At 50.0% G+C, this 20,325-nt stretch overlaps 1 long non-coding RNA gene across 2 annotated transcripts in view; it reads right to left on the bottom strand.

Annotated features, from left to right (window-relative positions):
- Nucleotides 1-829: 829 nt before the first annotated feature.
- Nucleotides 830-20,325, bottom strand: part of LOC119401433 (uncharacterized) — a 78,685-nt gene continuing 59,189 nt past the window's right edge. For both annotated transcript variants that reach the window (XR_007417325.1, XR_007417326.1), the window contains 2 exons: nt 19,937-19,996; nt 830-1,010 (listed from right to left, as the gene is read on the bottom strand). This is a non-coding gene — a long non-coding RNA (uncharacterized LOC119401433). The remainder of the gene's footprint in view (nt 1,011-19,936; nt 19,997-20,325) is intronic.

Here is a 20,325-nt window from a genome sequence, read left to right as displayed (position 1 = left end):
ACGAACCGTTCACCCGTTGGTTAACGACTGCAGTTAGTCAAACTTTGCTCAATTTCGGCTTAGAGTGTATAGCACCAATTAACCTGGATGCACCGACGTCCTGGCGGCGCATGTCCATCCTGAGGACTAACGTCCGTGATCATAATTAAACCTTTGTGGTGGTTGAAGTATTTATTATGCAGCAGGACACAGCATATGCAGTATCCCGCCGAAAGATGACATCATAAAACACATAATAAACACGGGTAATCGATATGCCATTATTCAAAACATCGCATTTTGTGGAGAGAATTGCTAGACCTTAGCAATTCTCTCCACAAAATGCGCCTGTAATAAGGAAAACTTGGCCGATGCTCATGCATACGACACTTCAGGAATGCGAGCAGCTGCGTTCATAGCTTGGGATTTCAATGCGCGAAGGCCTTCAACTTTGTACTTGCGTGTCTCTCGCTGAGAAGCTGTGTTTGTAGCTTGAGCCTTGAATGCGCGAGGGCGTTCTATTTGCCACAGCCGTGACACTCGCTAAGGTGTGAGAGATATACGCCTCGTTTGTAAACCCTCATGCATGCATGTGTGTGTGTGTTGGCAGCGCTGTGGGTGGAACACCCGGCACCTATCGCTGCGTACGATAGATGGTGGGTTTGGCTTCGATGTAATCCGCATGAACAAAAATTTTGCGTCATGTGTTCCTTCGTTATTTGTTCATGTGTGTTTTTCCAACGTCATTTCTGTGACGCCAACGACGTCAGTGATGATTTGGTGGACCCCGGCGGAAAACACTTTTGTGTGAAAATATATTGAAATATCTGCACTACCGATATACCTCAAACTCCAGTTTAATTCAGACAGAGATGATTTCAGACGTTATTGATTTATAGTTGAATTTAAGGCTTCCAGCAGTCGACGAACAGACCCAGAGGAATACATTCGTTTGCTTCGTCGCATTCGCCTAATAAGCACGTATAACGGACCTGAGGCGTCATGTGCCGAAAAACACCAGTAGGAAGTGTCTGTAAAGAAGGAAAATAAGAATATGGTGAGCAAATTGATTACACAGGAGGCTTTATGGTTGGCCCCTTGCCTCTGCCCCGACTCATATCATCCTGGCCATTGGGACACTGTACCATGTCTATGAAATATAAGTAAGAAGCTTTATGTGACATAAAAGGAAACTCTCTCAACGCTGTTTTGCAACATTTTAATTATCAGCAGAATAAATGCTCAAAGTCTAATCTCTAAATTTCACACGTGGGCGATGACGCTTGAGTATTAATGCGTGGTAAATTATTTGAAAAGCTTTTTTCTGTTTTCGTCCGCATAAAACAGTAACAATGTCAAATATTTCTTGTATTGAGTTTGTAGTTCCATTAAGACACAACCTGGATCATTTGTCGCAAAAATATTTTGGACCTAGCAGACGCCATATAAATCTACGAATCAACAGGGCATGCTGTGGAGATACACAGTTACTTTATTACTTGAGGAAAATTGATGCAGTGCTAAAAGCGTGCATACAAAGTTAAGACACGAACCGATATGCAGGCTCGCCAACTTCCATCCGTTACTTGACAGAAAGGCCGCTTATACAAAGGTGATGCCAAGGAACGTAATCTCTTGGCAGATATAACAACATCAGTGAAGTTAACAAACAAATCATTGTGAACCAATGATCTTGCAGAATCAACAGGCATGATCTGGTAATGGAGTTGCCTGAAGTGACATATGGTGATTTGTTAGATCACTTCACTCACCTCATTTGTCTAAGACGATTACGCTACTGGGCACCGCGTATAAAGCAGTGTAGTCTGTGTTATAACCAGTTAACCAGTTGGAACTTGTCGCTCATCTATATTCGGTTCGTGTCTTCATTTTCTTCCGGTCTTTTTAGCGCCGCACCTATTTTCCTCCATATAAACGACGACAATATGAAGAGCTAGTGAACGAACGCCAAGGCTGCATTGCCACGCATGCTCCCTTTTTGCTTCCGCCACCATGCAAGAGGAGGGCGCGGCTTTCCTCTGCTTATGAGACGGCCGATGTCTCCTCAGTCTCAGAAGGTGCTTCGGGAAGCTGGATGTCCCAGACCTCATCTTTCTGGTCCCAGATCACAAGGAGGGTCAGCCATGCATCCTAATCCTGAAACTTGCGGCCCTCAAAAGAAGCCACCTTGGTGCATGACCATAGTGTTGACGGCACTCAAGCATTTCAAGAAGTGGACAACTGAATACATGCCAATGAGATTGGCGGGAAGGCTGAAGAGAATAAAGAAGTTAGAAATAGTGACATCCAGCCTCTGTATTATGTGCGGTCAGGTCACATGACTTTGGCGCAGGAGGCGAAACGTCCCAGGATGTGGGTGTGACAACCGCAGCGAGGTTGTGGTGTTCCAGATGTATCAAGTCAAGGACGCCGTCGCAGTCATGCTCCCTGAACATGTGGCTGCAGATGAGCTTCTGAACCTCATTTTGAATGAAGGCTCCGTGGCTTTGATGAAGTTTTGAGGCGAGATTCTGCAAAATGTATCTCTTGGGCACTGTTGATTTCAGGTTTTGGGGGCCTTTCTACTATTAAGGCATGCGTTACATAGCGACTGCCGGAAAATCCAACTATAACGCCAGGCTGTTGCACTGGTTTAGCAGAGGGCTTGTGAACAGCGTCGACACTGCACTCATTTGAGGAATATTCACAGACTTTGCGTAGCCATTTAGTAGTGCGAGCAGCTTTCCATTTGGAGCCATCTGAACACCACGCACTTCAATATGGCCACGAATATAAGATCAGCTAGTATTGTTGCTGGCAGGCTTGTTGGCGCCGCTGTGGAAAGATGATGAAGACGAGCTCGAGACAACGACGATGAGGTCTTATTGCCAGTGATTGAACCAGCCTGACGTTTTGTTGCTTTGCTAGTTACAGGCTTTTGTGGCAATATAATGTTACATTCTTGTGCTTTCTGCTGTGCACATGGAGAGTTTTCACGGATGATTCCAGTTCTTGAACGTGTGAATTGTCACAGCATAGTGTCACGTGGTCGTGACGTCGACGAAGACAGCAGTCGGCGTTTGCAGGATGAAACTGTTTATTTGGCCGAACTTGTGGCCGGAAAATCAGAACTAGAACTACAGCAATACACGCTGTACAATGATAGCGGCGAACAGGGCGTCGTCCGTCGATCAACTCACAAGCGGTCAAGTGCGTCGGTTTTTATACAGGTGCTATGGAACTTTCCAGCGATATCGCTGGTGGCGGCGTTATCTCTCGATAAAGCTGGAACATTCGCGTGCGGCGCGAAATCTTAACAAAACGATCTACTACAATCGAGAAGTCTCTCGAACACTGCTCCGCGGGCAGCGTCGAGCGTTGATAACCGCCCTTGCTGGTCAAACCCAAAAACATCAAAATAGGACAAGAAGTGGGCGTGGCATTGCCCCCTCTGAAAAAGCATCGTCCCGATGCTTGTGAAAGAACAAAGAAGAGAAAAAAAACACAAGTGCATACATAAATAAATTACAATAACAAAGCTAAAAGTAGAGTCCCCAGATTCGCTAACGTGCAAAAAACGGCTTAAGACGCACGACATGGACGACTTCAGGTCGTGCGCGGCGTCGCTGGGAGTTCGTAATGCCGTCCGGGATGACCTCGTAGTCAAGAGCGCCGAGACGTCGAAGAACCTTGTAGGGTCCGAAGTATCGCCGGAGGAGTTTTTCGCTAAGGCCACGTCGGCGTATCGGCGTCCAGACCCAGACGCGGTCGCCGGGCTGGTATTCCACGAAGCGTCGTCGCAGATTGTAGCGACGGCTATCGGTGTGCTGCTGGGTCTTGATGCGCAGGCGGGCGAGCTGCCGAGCTTCCTCGGCACGTTGTAAGTAAGCGGCGGCGTCGAGGTATTCTTCGTCGGTGACATTCGGTAGCATGGCGTCCAGTGTCGTCGCCGGGCTCCTTCCGTAAACCAACTTGTACGGCGTCATCTGCGTCGTTTCTTGGACGGCCGTGTTGTAAGCGAAGGTCACGTACGGAAGGACGGCGTCCCACGTCTTGTGCTCAACGTCGACGTACATGGCCAGCATGTCGGCGAGGCTCTTATTTAGACGCTCGGTGAGGCCATTGGTCTGCGGGTGGTAGGCGGTGGTGCGGCGGTGGCTCGTCTCGCTGTATTTTAAGATCGCCTGAGTTAGGTCCGCAGTAAAGGCGGTACCTCTGTCTGTGATGAGGACCTCTGGGGCGCCATGACGCAAGATGATGTTCTCCACGAAGAACTTGGCTACCTCGGCGGCACTGCCTTTGGGCAAGGCGTTTGTCTCGGCGTAGCGGGTGAGGTAGTCAGTTGCTACGACGATCCACTTGTTGCCGGAAGTCGACGTCGGGAACGGCCCCAGTAGGTCCATCCCGATTTGCTGGAACGGCCGGTGAGGTGGTTCGATTGGCTGCAGAAGTCCCGCTGGCCTAGTCGGCGGTATCTTCCGTCGCTGGCAATCTCGGCAAGTCTTAACGTAGTGGGCGACGTCGGCAGGAAAGTGTGGCCAGTAGTATTTTTCCTCTATCCTCGCGAGCGTGCGGGAAAAGCCGAGGTGGCCAGCCATCGGGTCGTCGTGCAGGGCCTGCAGAACCTCTGGTCGCAGTGCCGAAGGTACAACGATGAGGTAGTCGGCCCGGTCCGGAGAGAAGTTCTTCTTTACGAGGACGTCGTTTTTCAAGAGAAATGACGCCAATCCCCTCCTGAATACTTTTGGAACAACGGCGGTCCTGCCCTTGAGGTATTCCACAAGGCCCCTGAGTGCCGGGTCGGCTTGCTGTCGTTCAGCGAAGTCGTCGGCACTTATGGTTCCCAAGAAGCAGTCATCATCGTGGTCGGCCTGCGGCGGTGCGTCGACGGGGGCACGAGACAAGCAGTCGGCGTCGGAGTGTTTTCTTCCGGACTTGTAAACGACGGTAATGTCGAATTCTTGGAGTCTTAGGCTCCACCGTGCGAGGCGACCTGAAGGGTCCTTCAAGTTGGCTAGCCAACACAAGGCGTGGTGGTCGCTCACAACTTTGAAGGGCCGGCCGTAGATGTAGGGGCGAAACTTCGATGTAGCCCAGATGATGGCCAGACACTCCTTTTCTGTTGTGGAATAGTTGATTTCTGCCTTTGATAGCGACCGGCTAGCATAACTGATGACCCTTTCCAATCCGTCGGTCTTCTGCACAAGGACGGCGCCGAGTCCTACGCTGCTTGCGTCGGTGTGGATTTCCGTATCGGCGTGCTCGTCGAAATGCGCAAGTATCGGAGGCGTCTGCAGGCGTCGTTTCAATTCTTGAAATGCCTGAACTTGCGACGTTTCCCACCTGAATTCGACGTCGGCCTTCGTGAGTTGCGTCAGTGGCTCGGCGATCCGTGAAAATTCCTTGACGAAACGTCTGTAATAGGCGCACAAGCCGAGAAAACGGCGTACGGCCTTCTTGTCGGTGGGCGTCGGGAAGTCAGCGATGGCAGCTGTTTTCCGCGGGTCCGGGCGAACACCATCCTTGCTGATCACATGACCCAAGAACAAGAGCTCCTCGTACGCGAAGCGGCACTTTTCAGGCTTCAAAGTGAGTCCGGAGGTCTTGATTGCTTGAAGTACAGCTTCAAGGCGCCGAAGGTGTTCGTCGAAGTTTGAGGAAAACACTACGACGTCGTCCAAGTACACGAGGCACGTCTGCCACTTCAAGCCGGCCAGTACTGTATCCATAACCCGTTGAAAAGTCGCAGGTGCCGAGCAAAGACCAAAAGGCATGACCTTGAACTCAAACAGGCCGTCTGGCGTTATAAAGGCAGTCTTTTCTCGGTCTCTCTCGTCGACATCTATTTGCCAGTAACCGGTCTTGAGGTCCATCGACGAAAAGTACTTTGCGTTGTGTGATCGATCCAGGGTGTCGTCTATCCGGGGAAGGGGATACACGTCCTTCTTCGTGACTTTGTTCAGGCGACGATAATCGACGCAAAAACGAAGAGTCCCATCCTTCTTCTTCACTAGCACCACGGTGGATGCCCACGGACTCTTCGACGGCTGGATGATGTCGTCGCATAGCATTTCGTCGACCTGTTTCTTCACGGCCTCCCGTTCCCGCGTCGAAACCCGGTAGGGACTCTCACGGAGTGGTCGAGCATTTTCTTCTGTTATAATGCGGTGCTTAGCAAGGGGCGTTTGTCGGACCCGCGATGACGACGAGAAACAGTCCTTGTATTGCAGGAGCAGGGTTTTGAGCTTATCTTGCTTGACCTTCGGAAGGCTCGGGTTGACGTCAAAATCCCGTTCGGGACCTCTATTCGTCGAAGCAGGTTCGACAGCATCGAAGAGGGCGAAAGCATCGCTGGCGGCTACACATTCGTCGATGTAGGCAACCGTCGTACCCATGTTGAGGTGCCTATATTCGTGGCTGAAGTTTGTCAGCAGTACCTTTGCTTTACCGTCATGCAGCTCGGCGATACCTCTTGCGACGCAAATTTGACGGTTCAGGAGTAGTTGCTGATCGCCGTCGATTACGCATTCAAGGTTCGCAGGTTTTTCGGTGCCGACGGAAATAATGACGCTGGAGCGTGGCGGAACGGTCACCTGCTCTTCTATCACATTCAGTGCATGGTTCCCTGGCGTCGCGTGGGGCGGGAGCGCTTTGTCTGAGGTTAGTGTTATCGACTCAGACCTCAGGTCGATAACGGCGCCGTGGTCACTTAGGAAGTCCATTCCGAGTATCACATCCCTGGAGCAGTTTTGTAGGATTACAAAGCTCGCAGGATAAGTGCGGTTATTGATGGTGACTCTCGCCGTGCAGACACCAATCGGCATTATCAGGTGGCCTCCAGCTGTCCGGATTTCTGGTCCACTCCAAGCGGTCTTTACTTTCTTCAGCTTGGTGGCGAATGGCCCACTGACGAAGGAATAGTCGGCTCCGGTGTCGACGAGAGCTGTGACACTGTGGCCGTCGATAAGAACATCGAGGTCGCTTGTTCGTCGTCTTGCGTTGCGGTTAGGTCGTGGCGTCGGATCACGGCTTCGTCGATTTGTCCCGCTGTTTCGACGTTGCGTCGTCAGGTTTTCTTCGGGCCGCGAAGTTTCGTCGTCAGGGCTCCGTCCGGTTTGCGTCGTGTTCTGAAGGTCTCGTCGCGTTGTCGTCGTCGGCGGCCGCGGAGGATCTTCGGCAGTTCGTCGTACAGCAACCGCACCTCCATCGGTTGCTGCCCTTAGTTTCCCGGATACGGGCTAGGCGACCGGCCCCGGTTTGGGCCAGTGTACTGCCGGCGGTGCGGTGACATGTAGCGGCCGGGCGACGGCGAGCGGGAAGGTCGTCGTTCTTCCCACTGTGTTCCGGTGAGGTAGTCGTCGATGTCGCGAGGCCGTTCGCCTGGCTCCGGGCGCGGCGCATTGACGGCGAATCCGCGTAGCCCCATCTGTGGATACTGGCATCGGCGGTATGTGTGGCCGGCTTCCCCGCAGTGATAGCAGAGCGGTCGGTTGTCAGGGGCACGCCAAACGTCGGTCTTTCGGGGGGCGCAGCGTTGTCCTGTCGGCGGGCGGTATGGCGTCGGTGATGGTGGCGGCGGTGCCTGGCGGCGGAACTGCTGCGGCGGCGCGGCGTCTTGACGTGGGCGAGGAGGGGGGCGTTGCGTCGGGCTGCAGCAGCATAGCTCATGGCTTCCGGCTGAGCCTGCGGTGCTTCGGGAATTCCAAGCGATTGCCGGACTTCCTCGCGGACAACGTCGGCGATTGAATCCACTTGATGCTGCGGCGAAGGTAACAGTTTGCGCAGCTCCTCCCGCACAATCGCTCTGATGGTGTCACGCAGGTCATCAGACTGCAGCGCCTGAACCTCCCCGTAGGTCGTCGTAGGAATGCGGCGGTTGTACTGCTTAGTGCGGATTTCTAGTGCCTTTTCGATTGTGGTGGCCTCCGAAAGGAATTCCGAGACCGTCTTCGGCGGGTTGCGCACAAGTCCGGCGAAGAGTTCTTCCTTCACTCCCCGCATCAGGAAGCGAACTTTCTTTTCTTCGGACATGGCTGGATCGGCATGGCGGAATAGGCGAGTCATTTCTTCGGTGTACAGTCCGACGTTCTCATTGGGGAGCTCTACACGGGTCTCGAGAAGGGTTTCAGCCCTTTCTTTCCGGATGACGCTCGTGAAGGTGTGGAGAAATCCGGTGCGGAAGAGGTCCCATGATGTTAGCGTGGACTCTCGATTCTCGAACCAGGTCCTTGCGCCATCTTCAAGGGCGAAGTAGACATGGCGTAGCTTCTCGTCGCAGTCCCAGTTGTTGAACGTGGAGACCCGGTCGTATGCCTCCAGCCAGCTTTCTGGATCCTCGCATGGTGATCCGCGGAATGTCGGCGGCTCCCTCGGTTGATGCATGACGACCGTTGTAGGTGGCAGGGGGTCTGTCATCGTCTCGGCGGTAGATGTGACGGTCTTCGGCTGCCTGGCGTTTTCGGGAAGGAGCCCGTACTCTGGTTGTAGTCCCTTCTGCCGGCGGCTGGTTCGAGGATCCGGGTTGACCTTAGAGTCGTCTTCATCGCGGCTTGGGCTTGGGTCAGCGCTCCGCGGTGGCGTCCGGATCATGAAGCAGCACCTCCACCAGGTCACGTGGTCGTGACGTCGACGAAGACAGCAGTCGGCGTTTGCAGGATGAAACTGTTTATTTGGCCGAACTTGTGGCCGGAAAATGAGAACTAGAACTACAGCAATACACGCTGTACAATGATAGCGGCGAACAGGGCGTCGTCCGTCGATCAACTCACAAGCGGTCAAGTGCGTCGGTTTTTATACAGGTGCTATGGAACTTTCCAGCGATATCGCTGGTGGCGGCGTTATCTCTCGATAAAGCTGGAACATTCGCGTGCGGCGCGAAATCTTAACAAAACGATCTACTACAATTGAGAAGTCTCTCGAACACTGCTCCGCGGGCAGCGTCGAGCGTTGATAACCGCCCTTGCTGGTGAAACCCAAAAACATAAAAATAGGACAAGAAGTGGGCGTGGCAATAGTTTCTTTTCGAGAATTTGGACGTGCCTGCGTAAGCTGCCAATTTCCTTATATTGCTGCACGTGCTTCCTTAGAATTTCATCATATTTGTCAGATATCAACTGTGTCGATTACTTGATCTCATTTATCTGCCCTGCTACAACCGCAAGAGCGTCAAGACACCTGACAATGTCAGCCAGACTACCAACGAGTTCAGGCTCCATGCCCTGTGTTCCCGCACCTTTTGATTTTGCCTTAGCCCCGCCACGGTGGTGTAGTGGTTACGTGCTCCACTGATGACCCGCGGCGGCTGCATTTTTGATGGAGGCCAAAATGTTTGAGGCCCGTGAACTTAGATTTAGGTGCTTGTTAAAGAAGCCCAGATGGTCGAAATTTCTGGAGTCTCCACTATGGCGTCCCTCATAATCGTATCGTGGTTTAGGAACGTTAAACCCCAGATATTATTATTATTGTAGCGAAGCGTTATTATTATTGATTTTGCTTTACGGCAATTTATGCACCGCCACGTAGTTCACCCTGCCTCTCCCTTGCTTTTGAACTTGTTTTCAGACCAGCCCGAGCAGTTTCCCAAAGGGTATGCGTGGTCACATTCGGTATGCTCCAACAGACGCCCCTCATTTGACAAGGCATTGCTGCAGGCGGGGTATACACCGCTCATAGGCATTATGGCAGATAAATGCACGTACGAACAGAGAAAGAAACGGCAACGCAAAACAACGGCAAGAAAACGGCAAGGAAGCAGCAGCGGTGGTCTAACAAAACAAAGTGACCAGATGCTTTGAGATACTGTTAACATCAACCTGTGAGTCGAAAATAAACGGAGTTAGGACTCTGCGTCCTTTCGGCTCCGCCACTGTTGCCGTATTGACCCGATTTCCGGGGAGCCGCCAGGAGTGGCACAAAGTCCAGTTCAATGCAATGTGTGGCTTGAGATGAATCAGCCTTCTCTGATTGGGTCTTTGTCTTCTTTATCATTTTACTTTCCAGCGCTCGTACCAGTTCCCTCGTCCTCCACTTCTACTCAAACTTGTGATGGCGCGCACTTTGAACACCCGCGGACGTCACTCATCACAAGCATGACGCATGAGCAGGTTATTGCTATTTAACACGTAGCAGCCGCATTTTGTCAGTTAATTATGTGCATTTTTAGATAAGTGTTCTCATTTAAATATATTGTTTGTGCTTGATCAGTTGGCACGTAAGAAGTGCTACCAGCATGAATCTCATCCCTTTCTCTTCGTAATGCAGGCCCTCATTGTCATGCTTCTCATCGGGCTGCCGAATAGGTACCTTGCAGCTTTTATCGCGGTCTTCACAGCCATCACCCTGCAATTCTTCATTCCTGATGTCGCTGACAGTGTACCTTTCTTGGATGGACCCTCACTGGCAAGTTCTCTCAGTGAAGTTGAACCACATTGGCAGAATCTCAAGTATACAACAGCAACTTCAATATGCCGCTCAATTTGCACCTGTTAACATCAGTGGGCATGTGAGCTGTGGTAACGGTATGGCTGTTAGTTGATGCTCTGATTCTAATGCAGGTTGGTGCACATTTATCATTATATACTAAAGGATTCAATTCACCGTGCCTGCTGCTGTTCCCGTGCTCACAGGAGCGAGTGAGACATTATGTATATGTTTCTTTGATATTTATGGTGTTATGTTCCTATGACATTGAGGCTAACACTCGTCATAATACTCATTATCACTCCCTTCTAGAAATCGACTCCCTCTCTAACGACTCGCAAACCAACGAGGTTTCTGTGTCACTTTACCAAGGTTGCACATACCATTCACTTCAAAGTATCAAGTCCAAGCCGAATTCACTGCAGTTCTAAAAAGCGTAGATGCTAAAATTAGTGGCACAAACAAGACTAGAAGTATTTGAACAAAAAACACTAGAAACTTACGAGGTGTAGCTCACAACAATGTAAAGATAACTTGAAGAGCTCACCTCTAGGTATGAATTGTTAGAATCTCTACTGAATAAACAAGAAGACCAATCACGTCATGGTAGTTTAATCAGTTATGGTCCAATGGACAGAAAGAAAACTTGGTAACGAACAGAACAGAAAAAAGTTGGGAATTTTACCTTCATTTTTAATGCCTATTTTTTATCTAATCAAGGGGGCACATCAAATCGCCCGCTTTGCACGAAATGAATGTCAGCAAATAATCATAAAGCTCAGCTGCTTTAAAAATACTGGAAAGCTTCTTTCGATGTGGAACCTCTTTTGCTACAAGCATATCGGCGGAAGGTTTTCTATTTTGCTAAAAGCAAGTTCTTGTTCTGAACCATTTAAGCTCCGTCAAAGAAAAGCTTAATCTGAATGGGATGTGCCAGTTTTTAACACTGGTATACTGCCTCTGTTCATGAAATCGTGGCATGGGGCAACACGTGCATCATGGTTGAAAAATGAGAGGGGTAATGACTGCGTGCCATAATCATGTCCTCATGTGTATTTAGCACAGCATTTTTGCCAGCCTTTTCTTCCTTGCTTATGTACCTTCCCACTGATATTGTAAATATGGTTAAGGTGTTTAATACACAGCACTCAACGACATTGAGTAATGGCGACGGACACGGCAAGGCACGAACTCCCTGCGCGAGCGGCGTTCTTTTTCAAGCAACCAAAGAGGACGACCCACTAGAAGGCGCTGGAGAGGGTAACCCATTACCATGTACCAAGGCTTCTCTACAGTTACCCCGGGAACGAAATGGAAGCCGTCTGGCGACCTAACAACTGGTCACTATGAGTGGGTCATAGTAGGCCTTGAGGCGCTCCACGTTGACAATGTCGCGCCCTCGACGGCCCATGTCCGAAGCTGGTTCGGTGGGTTCGATCAAGTAGTTGACCGGGGTGTGCGCTCGACGACCCGGTATGGGCCTTCGTATTTCGGCAGCAGTTTTGAAGAAAGGCCACTTGCAGTGGTAGGGACCGAGAGCCATACGAGCGCTCCAGGGAGGAACGTGGGTTCAGAAGTAGTGGTGCCATCGCGAATGCTCTTCTGCAGCTCTTGTTCCTGCGTCGTAAATGTCTTGGCAAGCTCGCGACAGTCTTCAGCGAGCCTGGCTGTGCCAGAAATAGCCGCACACTCAGATGGATCCGGCTTGTATGGAAGTATCGTGTCGATGGTGTGCGACGGGTACCTTCCGTACAGTAAGAAGAACGGTGAAAAACCAGTAGTGCTCTGAGGGGCGGTGTTATAGGCGTAGGTGACGAAGGGCAGAATGGCATCCCAATTGGTGTGATCGGCGGCGACGTACATTGACAGCATGTCGCCGAGCGTTCGGTTAAAGCGTTCGGTTAGGCCATTCGTCTGCGGGTGGTAAGCAGTAGTTTTGCGGTGAACAGCATGGCACTTTTTCAGAGTGGCTTCCACGACTTCCGATCGCTGAGAAGCTCTTGGGGTGGACCGTGACGCAGTATGAATCGGTGTAGTAGGAAGGAGGCAACATCGCGCGCTGTAGCCGCTGGGAGGGCGGCGGTTTCGGCGTATCGCGTTAGATGGTCAACAGCGACGATGGCCCAGCGGTTACCAGCCGAAGTCAGAGGAAGTGGTCCATACAAATCGATGCCCACGCGCCCGAACGGACGGCTAGGGCAAGGTAATGGTTGTAGACCTGCTGGCGACACGTGCGTTGCAGGTTTTCGGCGTTGGCAATCGAGGCAGGAGCGAACGAACTTCTGCACGTAGCGGTACATCCCACGCCAGAAGTATCGTTGTCGAATGCGGTGGTAAGTTTTGGATACCCCAGAGTGCGCGCATTGCGGGTCAGAGTGGAAGGCCTCGCATATTTCAGAACGCAGACAGCGGGGTATCACTATTAGCCACTGGCGGCCGTCGGCGTTGTAATTGTGTCGGTGCAGGAGGTCGTCACGAACGGCGAAATGGTGGGCTTGACGACGCAACGCGTGAGTTGATGGTGTTGCCGTCGGATCAGTGAGCAAGTCGATCAGCGAGGTGATCCATTTATCCTTGCGCTGTTCGGTAGCGATGGTGTGAACGCTGATTGAAGCAACAGCTATGTGAGATACTGAGCAGGGGGCATTGTCGTCAGGCAAGGGACAGCGCGAGAGGGCGTCGGCGTCAGCATGCTGGCGTCCGTTGCGGTACAGCACGCGGATGTCGTAGTCGTGCAGGCGAAGTGCCCAGCGGACGAGACGGCCTGAGCGATCCTTCAATGACGGCAGCCAGCATAGTGCATGATGGTCGGTGATGACATCAAATGGGCGACCATACAAATAAGGTCGAAACTTTGTAAGGGCCCATATGATCGCCAGGCACTCTGTTTCCGTGACTGAGTAATTGGTCTCGGCTCTGGTAAGCGTATGGCTTGCGTATGCCACGACATATTCGGGGAACCCTGGTTTGCGTTGCGCAAGGACAGCGCCGAGGCCTACACCGCTGGCGTCCGTGTGTACCTCCGTTGGGGCCGTAGGGTCGTAGTGGCGTAGTATGGGAGGAGACGTCAACAAACGACGGAGCTTTGCGAACGCTTCGTCACACTCGGACGACCACGAATTTAGGGGTCCGTTACTTCCAAGGAGCTTCGTCAGCGGCGATATGATGGTGGCAAAGTTTCGTATGAAGCGCCGAAATTATGAACACAGTCCGACGAAACTGCGCAGTTCTTTGACGGACGTAGGTTTGGGAAATTCGGCCACGGCCCGAAGCTTGGCCGGATCGGGAAGGATTCCGTCTTTGGACACGACGTAGCCGAGAATTGTCAGCTGCCGTGCCGCAAATCGGCACTTCTTCAGATTCAGTTGGAGGCCGGCGTTGCTCAAACGGGTCAAGACATGCCGCAGAAGTTGGAGTTGGAGAAGTTGGAGGAACTCATTGGGGCAGCCGCAGGAATTACTTGGGGCGTCCTGGCGGCAACTTGAGCGTAACTCTGGGGCGCAGGAGCCGGAGGTTGCGGGTGGTACTCAGGCATGACCTCCGCAATTTCCTGTACAATCGCTCGGCGGAGAGGAGGAAGGGTGGTCGACGACTGTTGAACGTGCGGCGCGTGGGCAAAGGCGAGGAGAGAGACCTGGCGTACAATTTCCTCGCGCACGAATGACTTGACTTCTGCCAGCAACGCGGCCTGGTCAGATATTGCCGCCAAGCCAGCAAGCTCTGCGTCGCGTGATGGGGAGCGACGGGTCATCGAACGCTGCCGGCGGAGCTCCTCGTAGCTCTGGCACAGCGTTATGACCTCGGCCACTGTGCCAGGGTTTTTGGCGAGCAGCATGGTAAAGGCATCGTCGTCAATGCCTTTCATTACGTTCCGGATCTTGTCAGACTCAGACATGGTTCCGTTGGCCTTCTTACACAAGTCGAGGACGTCTTCGATATAACTTGTGAAAGATTCACCGGCCTGCTGAGATCGTTCACGTAAGCGCTGTTCGGCTTGCAGCTTACGAACTGCTGGGCGGCCAAAAACGCTGATGACGGCGGTCTTGAAATCGGACCAAGTCGCAAAATCGGACGCGTGGTTGTTGTACCACAAGCTTGCTACGCCCGCGAGGTAGAATACCAAGTTGCTTAACTTGCCTTCTTCGTCCCATTTGTTGGGGATGCTAACGCGCTCGTAAATTGCGAGCCAGTCCTCCACGTCGGTGCTATCGGCGCCAGTAAAGATAGGTGGATCGCGTATACGGGGGACACCGGGACATGTGCTCGTTGCGAGAGGAGGCGTTTGCTGGGCGGCGTCTTGAGGCATGGTAGATGGCAGGGTACGGGATCGGAGCTCCAGGGGCATTGAATGGGAGCAGAGCACTCTCCACCAAATTGTTAAGGTGTTTAATAGACAGCACTCAACGACAATGAGTAATGGCGACAGACACGGCAAGGCACGAACTCCCTGCGCGAGCGGCGTTCTTTTTCAAGCAGCCAAAGAGGACGACCCACTAGAAGGCGCTGGAGAGGGTAACCCATTACCATGTCCCAAGGCTTCTCTACAATATAGATAAAAACGTTTTCAGAAAAACTTTTGCCAGGATTGTATGAACAGGAGTTATTTTCATTTTCTAGCTGTCTATTCGTTTTTAATGACAGAGCAACTGACATTATAAGAAAGAAAATATGTTGCAACATGTATTGCTGATATTATGTACGCACATTTAAAATCTTTTTTGTACCACCTCAATTTATGCTTGCTTTAGTGGCTATAACACATAAATATGGAATAAGTAATCGTGAATAAGTGTCCTCAATTTTCTCCCTTGTTCTTGCATTCAGACACGTTAGCATGGCCTCTGCTGCCTAAGCTGCGGCTCATGCTCATGGCTGCTTTACTGTAGCCTGCAATTCTGCACGTAAAGGTATACACACACAACACATGTTCACTTATAGATATTCTTTACACAGAGGGAAACTACATATTTTGTTATGGAGTAATGAATCTCCGGGGTGCATATCACGTACACTGCAAGCTTTTTGACAGGAAAGCAGTCTGTTCGGAGTCTGCTCTGACACTTTAAATTTATAGCTTGGCTGTTCTAACAATATTTGTATATGAATGTATGTATGTGTGGATCAAGAGACATGTGGAAATATATATGCGTCATCATAACAACACATGCGTCATCATAACAAAATGAGGGGGTATTGGTTGTCCGCCGTCATCAAGTCCTCCCTTGTATTTAACAAGCAGAATGTTTCCCAGTATTTTTCCCTCGCATGTTTACAGACTGGAATTGTACAACTAAAATTTTTTGGCATTTTCTGTCTGTTTTGATGACACAGCAGTTGAGTGTGTATAGAAGGAAGCATTTTGTAGCAATATGTTTTGTTCATATAAATTACTGTATTTTTCGTACCACTGCCCTATGTAAAGCCTCAGGCCCTTCACCAATAAGAAATAAGTAAAAAGTAAGTAATCAGTATCTACGAGCGTTTCTACCTTTCTTTGTTTTTGCATTCAGACATGTGCATGTTCTCTGCTGTGTCGGCTGCGGCACTACATGCTCTCATGATTTCTTTAGTGTAGCCTCCAACCTGCTTCGCGTAAAGAATTCTACCCAAAGAACGTAATGTACCTAATATTGTTACATAGAGCAAACGTGTACATTTTTTATGCTCTAATCTATAGGTGCAGGTTGTGCTTTCTGCATATTTCAAGCTTTATGACAGGAAAACAGTGTGCTGCTGAGTCTTGCAGACATCTGCAACTGTGGTTTAACATTCTTATTGCTTGGCTGTTCTAACAGGCTTTCTTTACGTATGTATAGATGTGTTTGATCAAGGAACGCACCTAAAACAGAATGTTTTAGTTCCTCGGCAGCATTTAATTATGCAGTTTTTCCCCACCATGACAGACAACTTTCCAGGCCGAGAGCTGCGTACAGCGGCTTCCTCAATAGGTTAGCGTACCCGGTATTAACAATATACACACAATAACACTAGCTGAATGTTTCCTGTATATGTTGCCTGAAAGTCCAATTAGCACACCCGCACGTTGAGATAATGTTGTTTAAACATTGTACAAACACTGCCACAATATCTGGAATGTCCTCCTGAACATTGCTGCAACGTTATTTTGTAACGTTTTGGGGTGTTCAAAAAACGCCAGGCCTGCGCGGAAAGCGCAGCACAGTCACAGCGAAAGCTGGAAGAGCGGCATTTCTAGAGCCCGTTATAAACTCTCTTGTGGCTACTAATACAAGTACATAAGCAACGTACCCACTATGCCACAAATCAATTTTTAGGAAGTTGGGAAGCACCCACCACGACATTATTCGTTATTCTGCGACGAAGCGAGGTACCATCTGTGAGGCATTATGTGCGCTTTGTTATTGCGGTGGTTGATGACGATGAAGAATTTTGCTGAGCCCTTTGTAATGGTTGGAAGCTTTCATATTGTGTGACGTATTGTGTGACATATTGTGTGACGTATTCATATTGTGTGACGCCCGGTCGTTATTTAACTGTCCCACCACGCATTATAACATACGTTAACCGGAGAAACAGAGAGCAAGAGAGAGAAGGAATTAACTTTTTTGAGTGCCTGAGGAAATGGATCATGGCAGCCTTATGGGCTTCCTTGGCAACCAATAGAAGTGCACTTGCCAGGAACCCATAACGCCATAAATCATCATTTTTGTGAAGTAGGGAAGCAGCCACTGTGCAATTTTTCGTCATTCTGCGGAGAACCGTGGTGCTCGCTAAACACCTGTAAGGCATTATGTGCACTTTGTTGATGCTGTGGCTGATGACGATGAAGAATTATCGTAGAGGCCATTGTAATGGGTTGGAAGCACTCAACAACTCACTCGTTGCGCAATTTGCATTGTGTGACGCCCGGTTACAGAATTCGCGTTTGTGTGACGCCTGGTTCTTATTTTACTGTTCTACCACACTACATTACATATGTTAATGTGGTTCCTTCCCGACATGAAGCCTGTATAGACGTCAGACTCTGGAGTTTCCAAGATGTGTGGCGCCACCTGTCGGAGAAGTATTGAGTAGTGCATAGACCGACTCTCTCGCACAGTTTGCTATGGGACCAGGTGCAACTAGCGAGTGCGAAACAACGATTGAGCTTAATATCGCGTGTGTTTGCGCATTTAGCATTTAAAACGAGAGTTGTGAATTGTTCTCCGCTAGTCGGACGCGCCACCGAGCCGTCGTGAAGTGCTTGCTGGATCACTCGCCTGAACGACGGCGAAAACAGCAGCAGACGAGAGCCCTCCGCACGCTACGAAGAAACTCCGCAAAAGACGCACTGTTGCGTTGTGAATTGCCACGAACGTAATAGACGGAATAACAACGTTCAGTTTTACCGATTTCCATAGTTGTCGTACGAAGAAGAAAGGCGAGAGCGCTGGATACGGGCCGTTGCGAGCGTGTTGGGTAAGCGAAGTACCCGCGTTCTCCAGAGCCGGTGGCATGAATGTGTGGCTCTGCTGTTGTTTTGCGTAGCCCTGATGCAAAACCGTGGTAACCTTGACTATGAAGCTCAGCAGAGGCTCTGACCGCGGTGCTTGTCGTGTAACACGAAGTGAGCAGCTAGAGGCAGACTGGAGACGCGTGATACGCACACCGCGACGAGTTGGTCGTCACAACACAGCATCGCGGACGTACGTACGTTTTGAAGGCTTAGAGTTCTGGTTCTAACTAGCTAACACCACGTGCGTCATACAAGTAAATCGAAGAATGTTGGTCGTGACCCCCTTCAGGTTTGTTTCGCCCGTGTCCTCCGCGGTTGCCGTAGCTATCTCGGAGGCCACGGTTTTGCCTTTGGTTGTACCCTGCGAAAGTGGACACGCACGTATCCCCATTTGCAGTACATACAAACGGAAGACGACCATCAAGAGACCATTTGAGGATGCGTAATAAAACACTCCAATGCACAGGAAGCGAGAGATGAATTAAGGGAGATCGAATGCAACTGAAAAGGCGAAAATCGCCGAGTTCGCCCCTGATGAACCGAGTTTTGTGCCACTGATCGTAAGATGCATAGCTAAGTAAATTTATCGTGTATATAGGTACTTTATCGCTGTGGCATACGTATATACCCGATTTTAACGCATTTAGGCTCTAGAGAACGGATGTCGGAGGGCTTGCCTCGAACTCGGTGTCGTGTGATGCTCGCTTGTACTTGCGATTTGCAGCGCGCGGGAGTAACTAAAACTTATTTTGCATTGCACTCGCAGTTCGCTTTGATCAGCTTCCTTTGTTTCTGAAGCGTGGATTGGCGGAAGAAGCTTTCCAGGTCCTTGATTTGCAGGAAACCGCGCCTCGACACCAACGAAAGAGGAGGGTTATATTGCGGCCTATGCACATTCGCTTGCGGGCGGCTCTCTTTGCACTACCCAGTTAGTGCCAGGGCTACGATGAGGGCGCTGGTGGCGGTGTTTTTCGCAGCGCAGCCTGGGCAGAGTCTGATGTCTATAGGGTCTTTTTGCAACGAAGTTTTAAGCACCGGCATGGCCCTGAGGCAGATCACTGGGCTCCCACGCAGAGGGCTCAGGTTCGAACCTCGTTCCATCCTGGAAAGTTGTTCTGATTTCGTGCGATAGTGGTTACGGACACCGGTGGCGGCGGCGGCGGCGGACAACTACGGCACCAAAAACGGCCGTTGAAATGATCTCATAACAGCTTTCGCTGTAAAAAGAGCACATAATGCACATTATTGCGACATTACCCACTGAATCTGAACACATTTAAACAACTTCGTTACAACGTTTTGAGTTACTTGGGTTATAGTTAGCTTTCCCCACCATTTTGTAGCCAAAGTTAAGCGTTAAAGTACAGCATGCGCAGTGACGAACTACCTAAGCGAAGCTGCTTCGTGAGTTTCAAAGCACAGCGAAGGCTAAAAAAGACAGAAGTATTTCACTCCTTACTAGCACCCACATTTGTCACTAGAATATATTTCTATGGCGCTTTCGGCGGCTCAAGCAAGAAGGTGATGCCGCTGGCACTAACGCTTGCTCGACTAAGACGTTAGCATGTCTAAGTAGTTAGGACCGTTTACGTTACACGAGGGGCTTCATTTCTGTGGTGCGAGCTTGTAGAGTCATTGAAAGCTATGTGACGCTATCTGAAAAAAAAATTGCTAGCGCTATAGCATCAAGTGGTGCTGACTAACACACCCATGGTAGCACAAACAGGAAAACAAACAATTGTGGACAGAGACTCTGGCGCCACCGTATCATAAATATGGTTTTGCACATGTGTAATGGAGAGGTTGTGGACTTCGTCCGCGTAGGCATTTCTGGTTTTTGTCCAAATTCGTTTACCTTCATTTCATGAATGGCGCATATACAAACGACTGAAATCCCACCCTTTATTTTCTAATCTGCTTTATTATCTATCGGCTTCATTAGATTTCACGCCCCGACGGACCTGAATAATTCTTTCGCCCATTGCACTCATTCCACTGCTTGAAAGAGCACAGCCACCGTCTATCTATTTCCTCTCTATTGTTGAGTAGTTTCCCAGTACTTACAAGACTCTGTATTCCACAAGGAGATGATTCTTTGCAGGTATAATTGCAGCCTAGATATTTCTGTGAAAGAAAAAGAGGTATTTCTGTGCATGTGATAAACGGAGGCAATAGAAATAGGTAAGAACCTGCACATTGTAAACCACTCAATAATCATTACAAAATGCAGTAACGTCAGCTGAAAAAGCGAATCAACACATTGCTACAGTGTATATTCTAATTGCATTCACACGCTTAATGCAGCTTTAGACCAATATAAAATGTTGGTGTTTTCAGCCCTTCAGAAATAAGCATCGCATCGAATATTTAGCTCCTGATACCCCACCACGTGGTAGAACGCGTTCCGAGGGGCCGCGGGGATGTTTTTTCATCCATGCATGGTATGGTTAAAG

Source organism: Rhipicephalus sanguineus, chromosome 8, assembly GCF_013339695.2.
Source record: "Rhipicephalus sanguineus isolate Rsan-2018 chromosome 8, BIME_Rsan_1.4, whole genome shotgun sequence".
Taxonomy (NCBI): Eukaryota; Metazoa; Arthropoda; class Arachnida; order Ixodida; family Ixodidae; genus Rhipicephalus; species Rhipicephalus sanguineus.
This window is presented reverse-complemented; position numbering and strand designations above follow the sequence as displayed.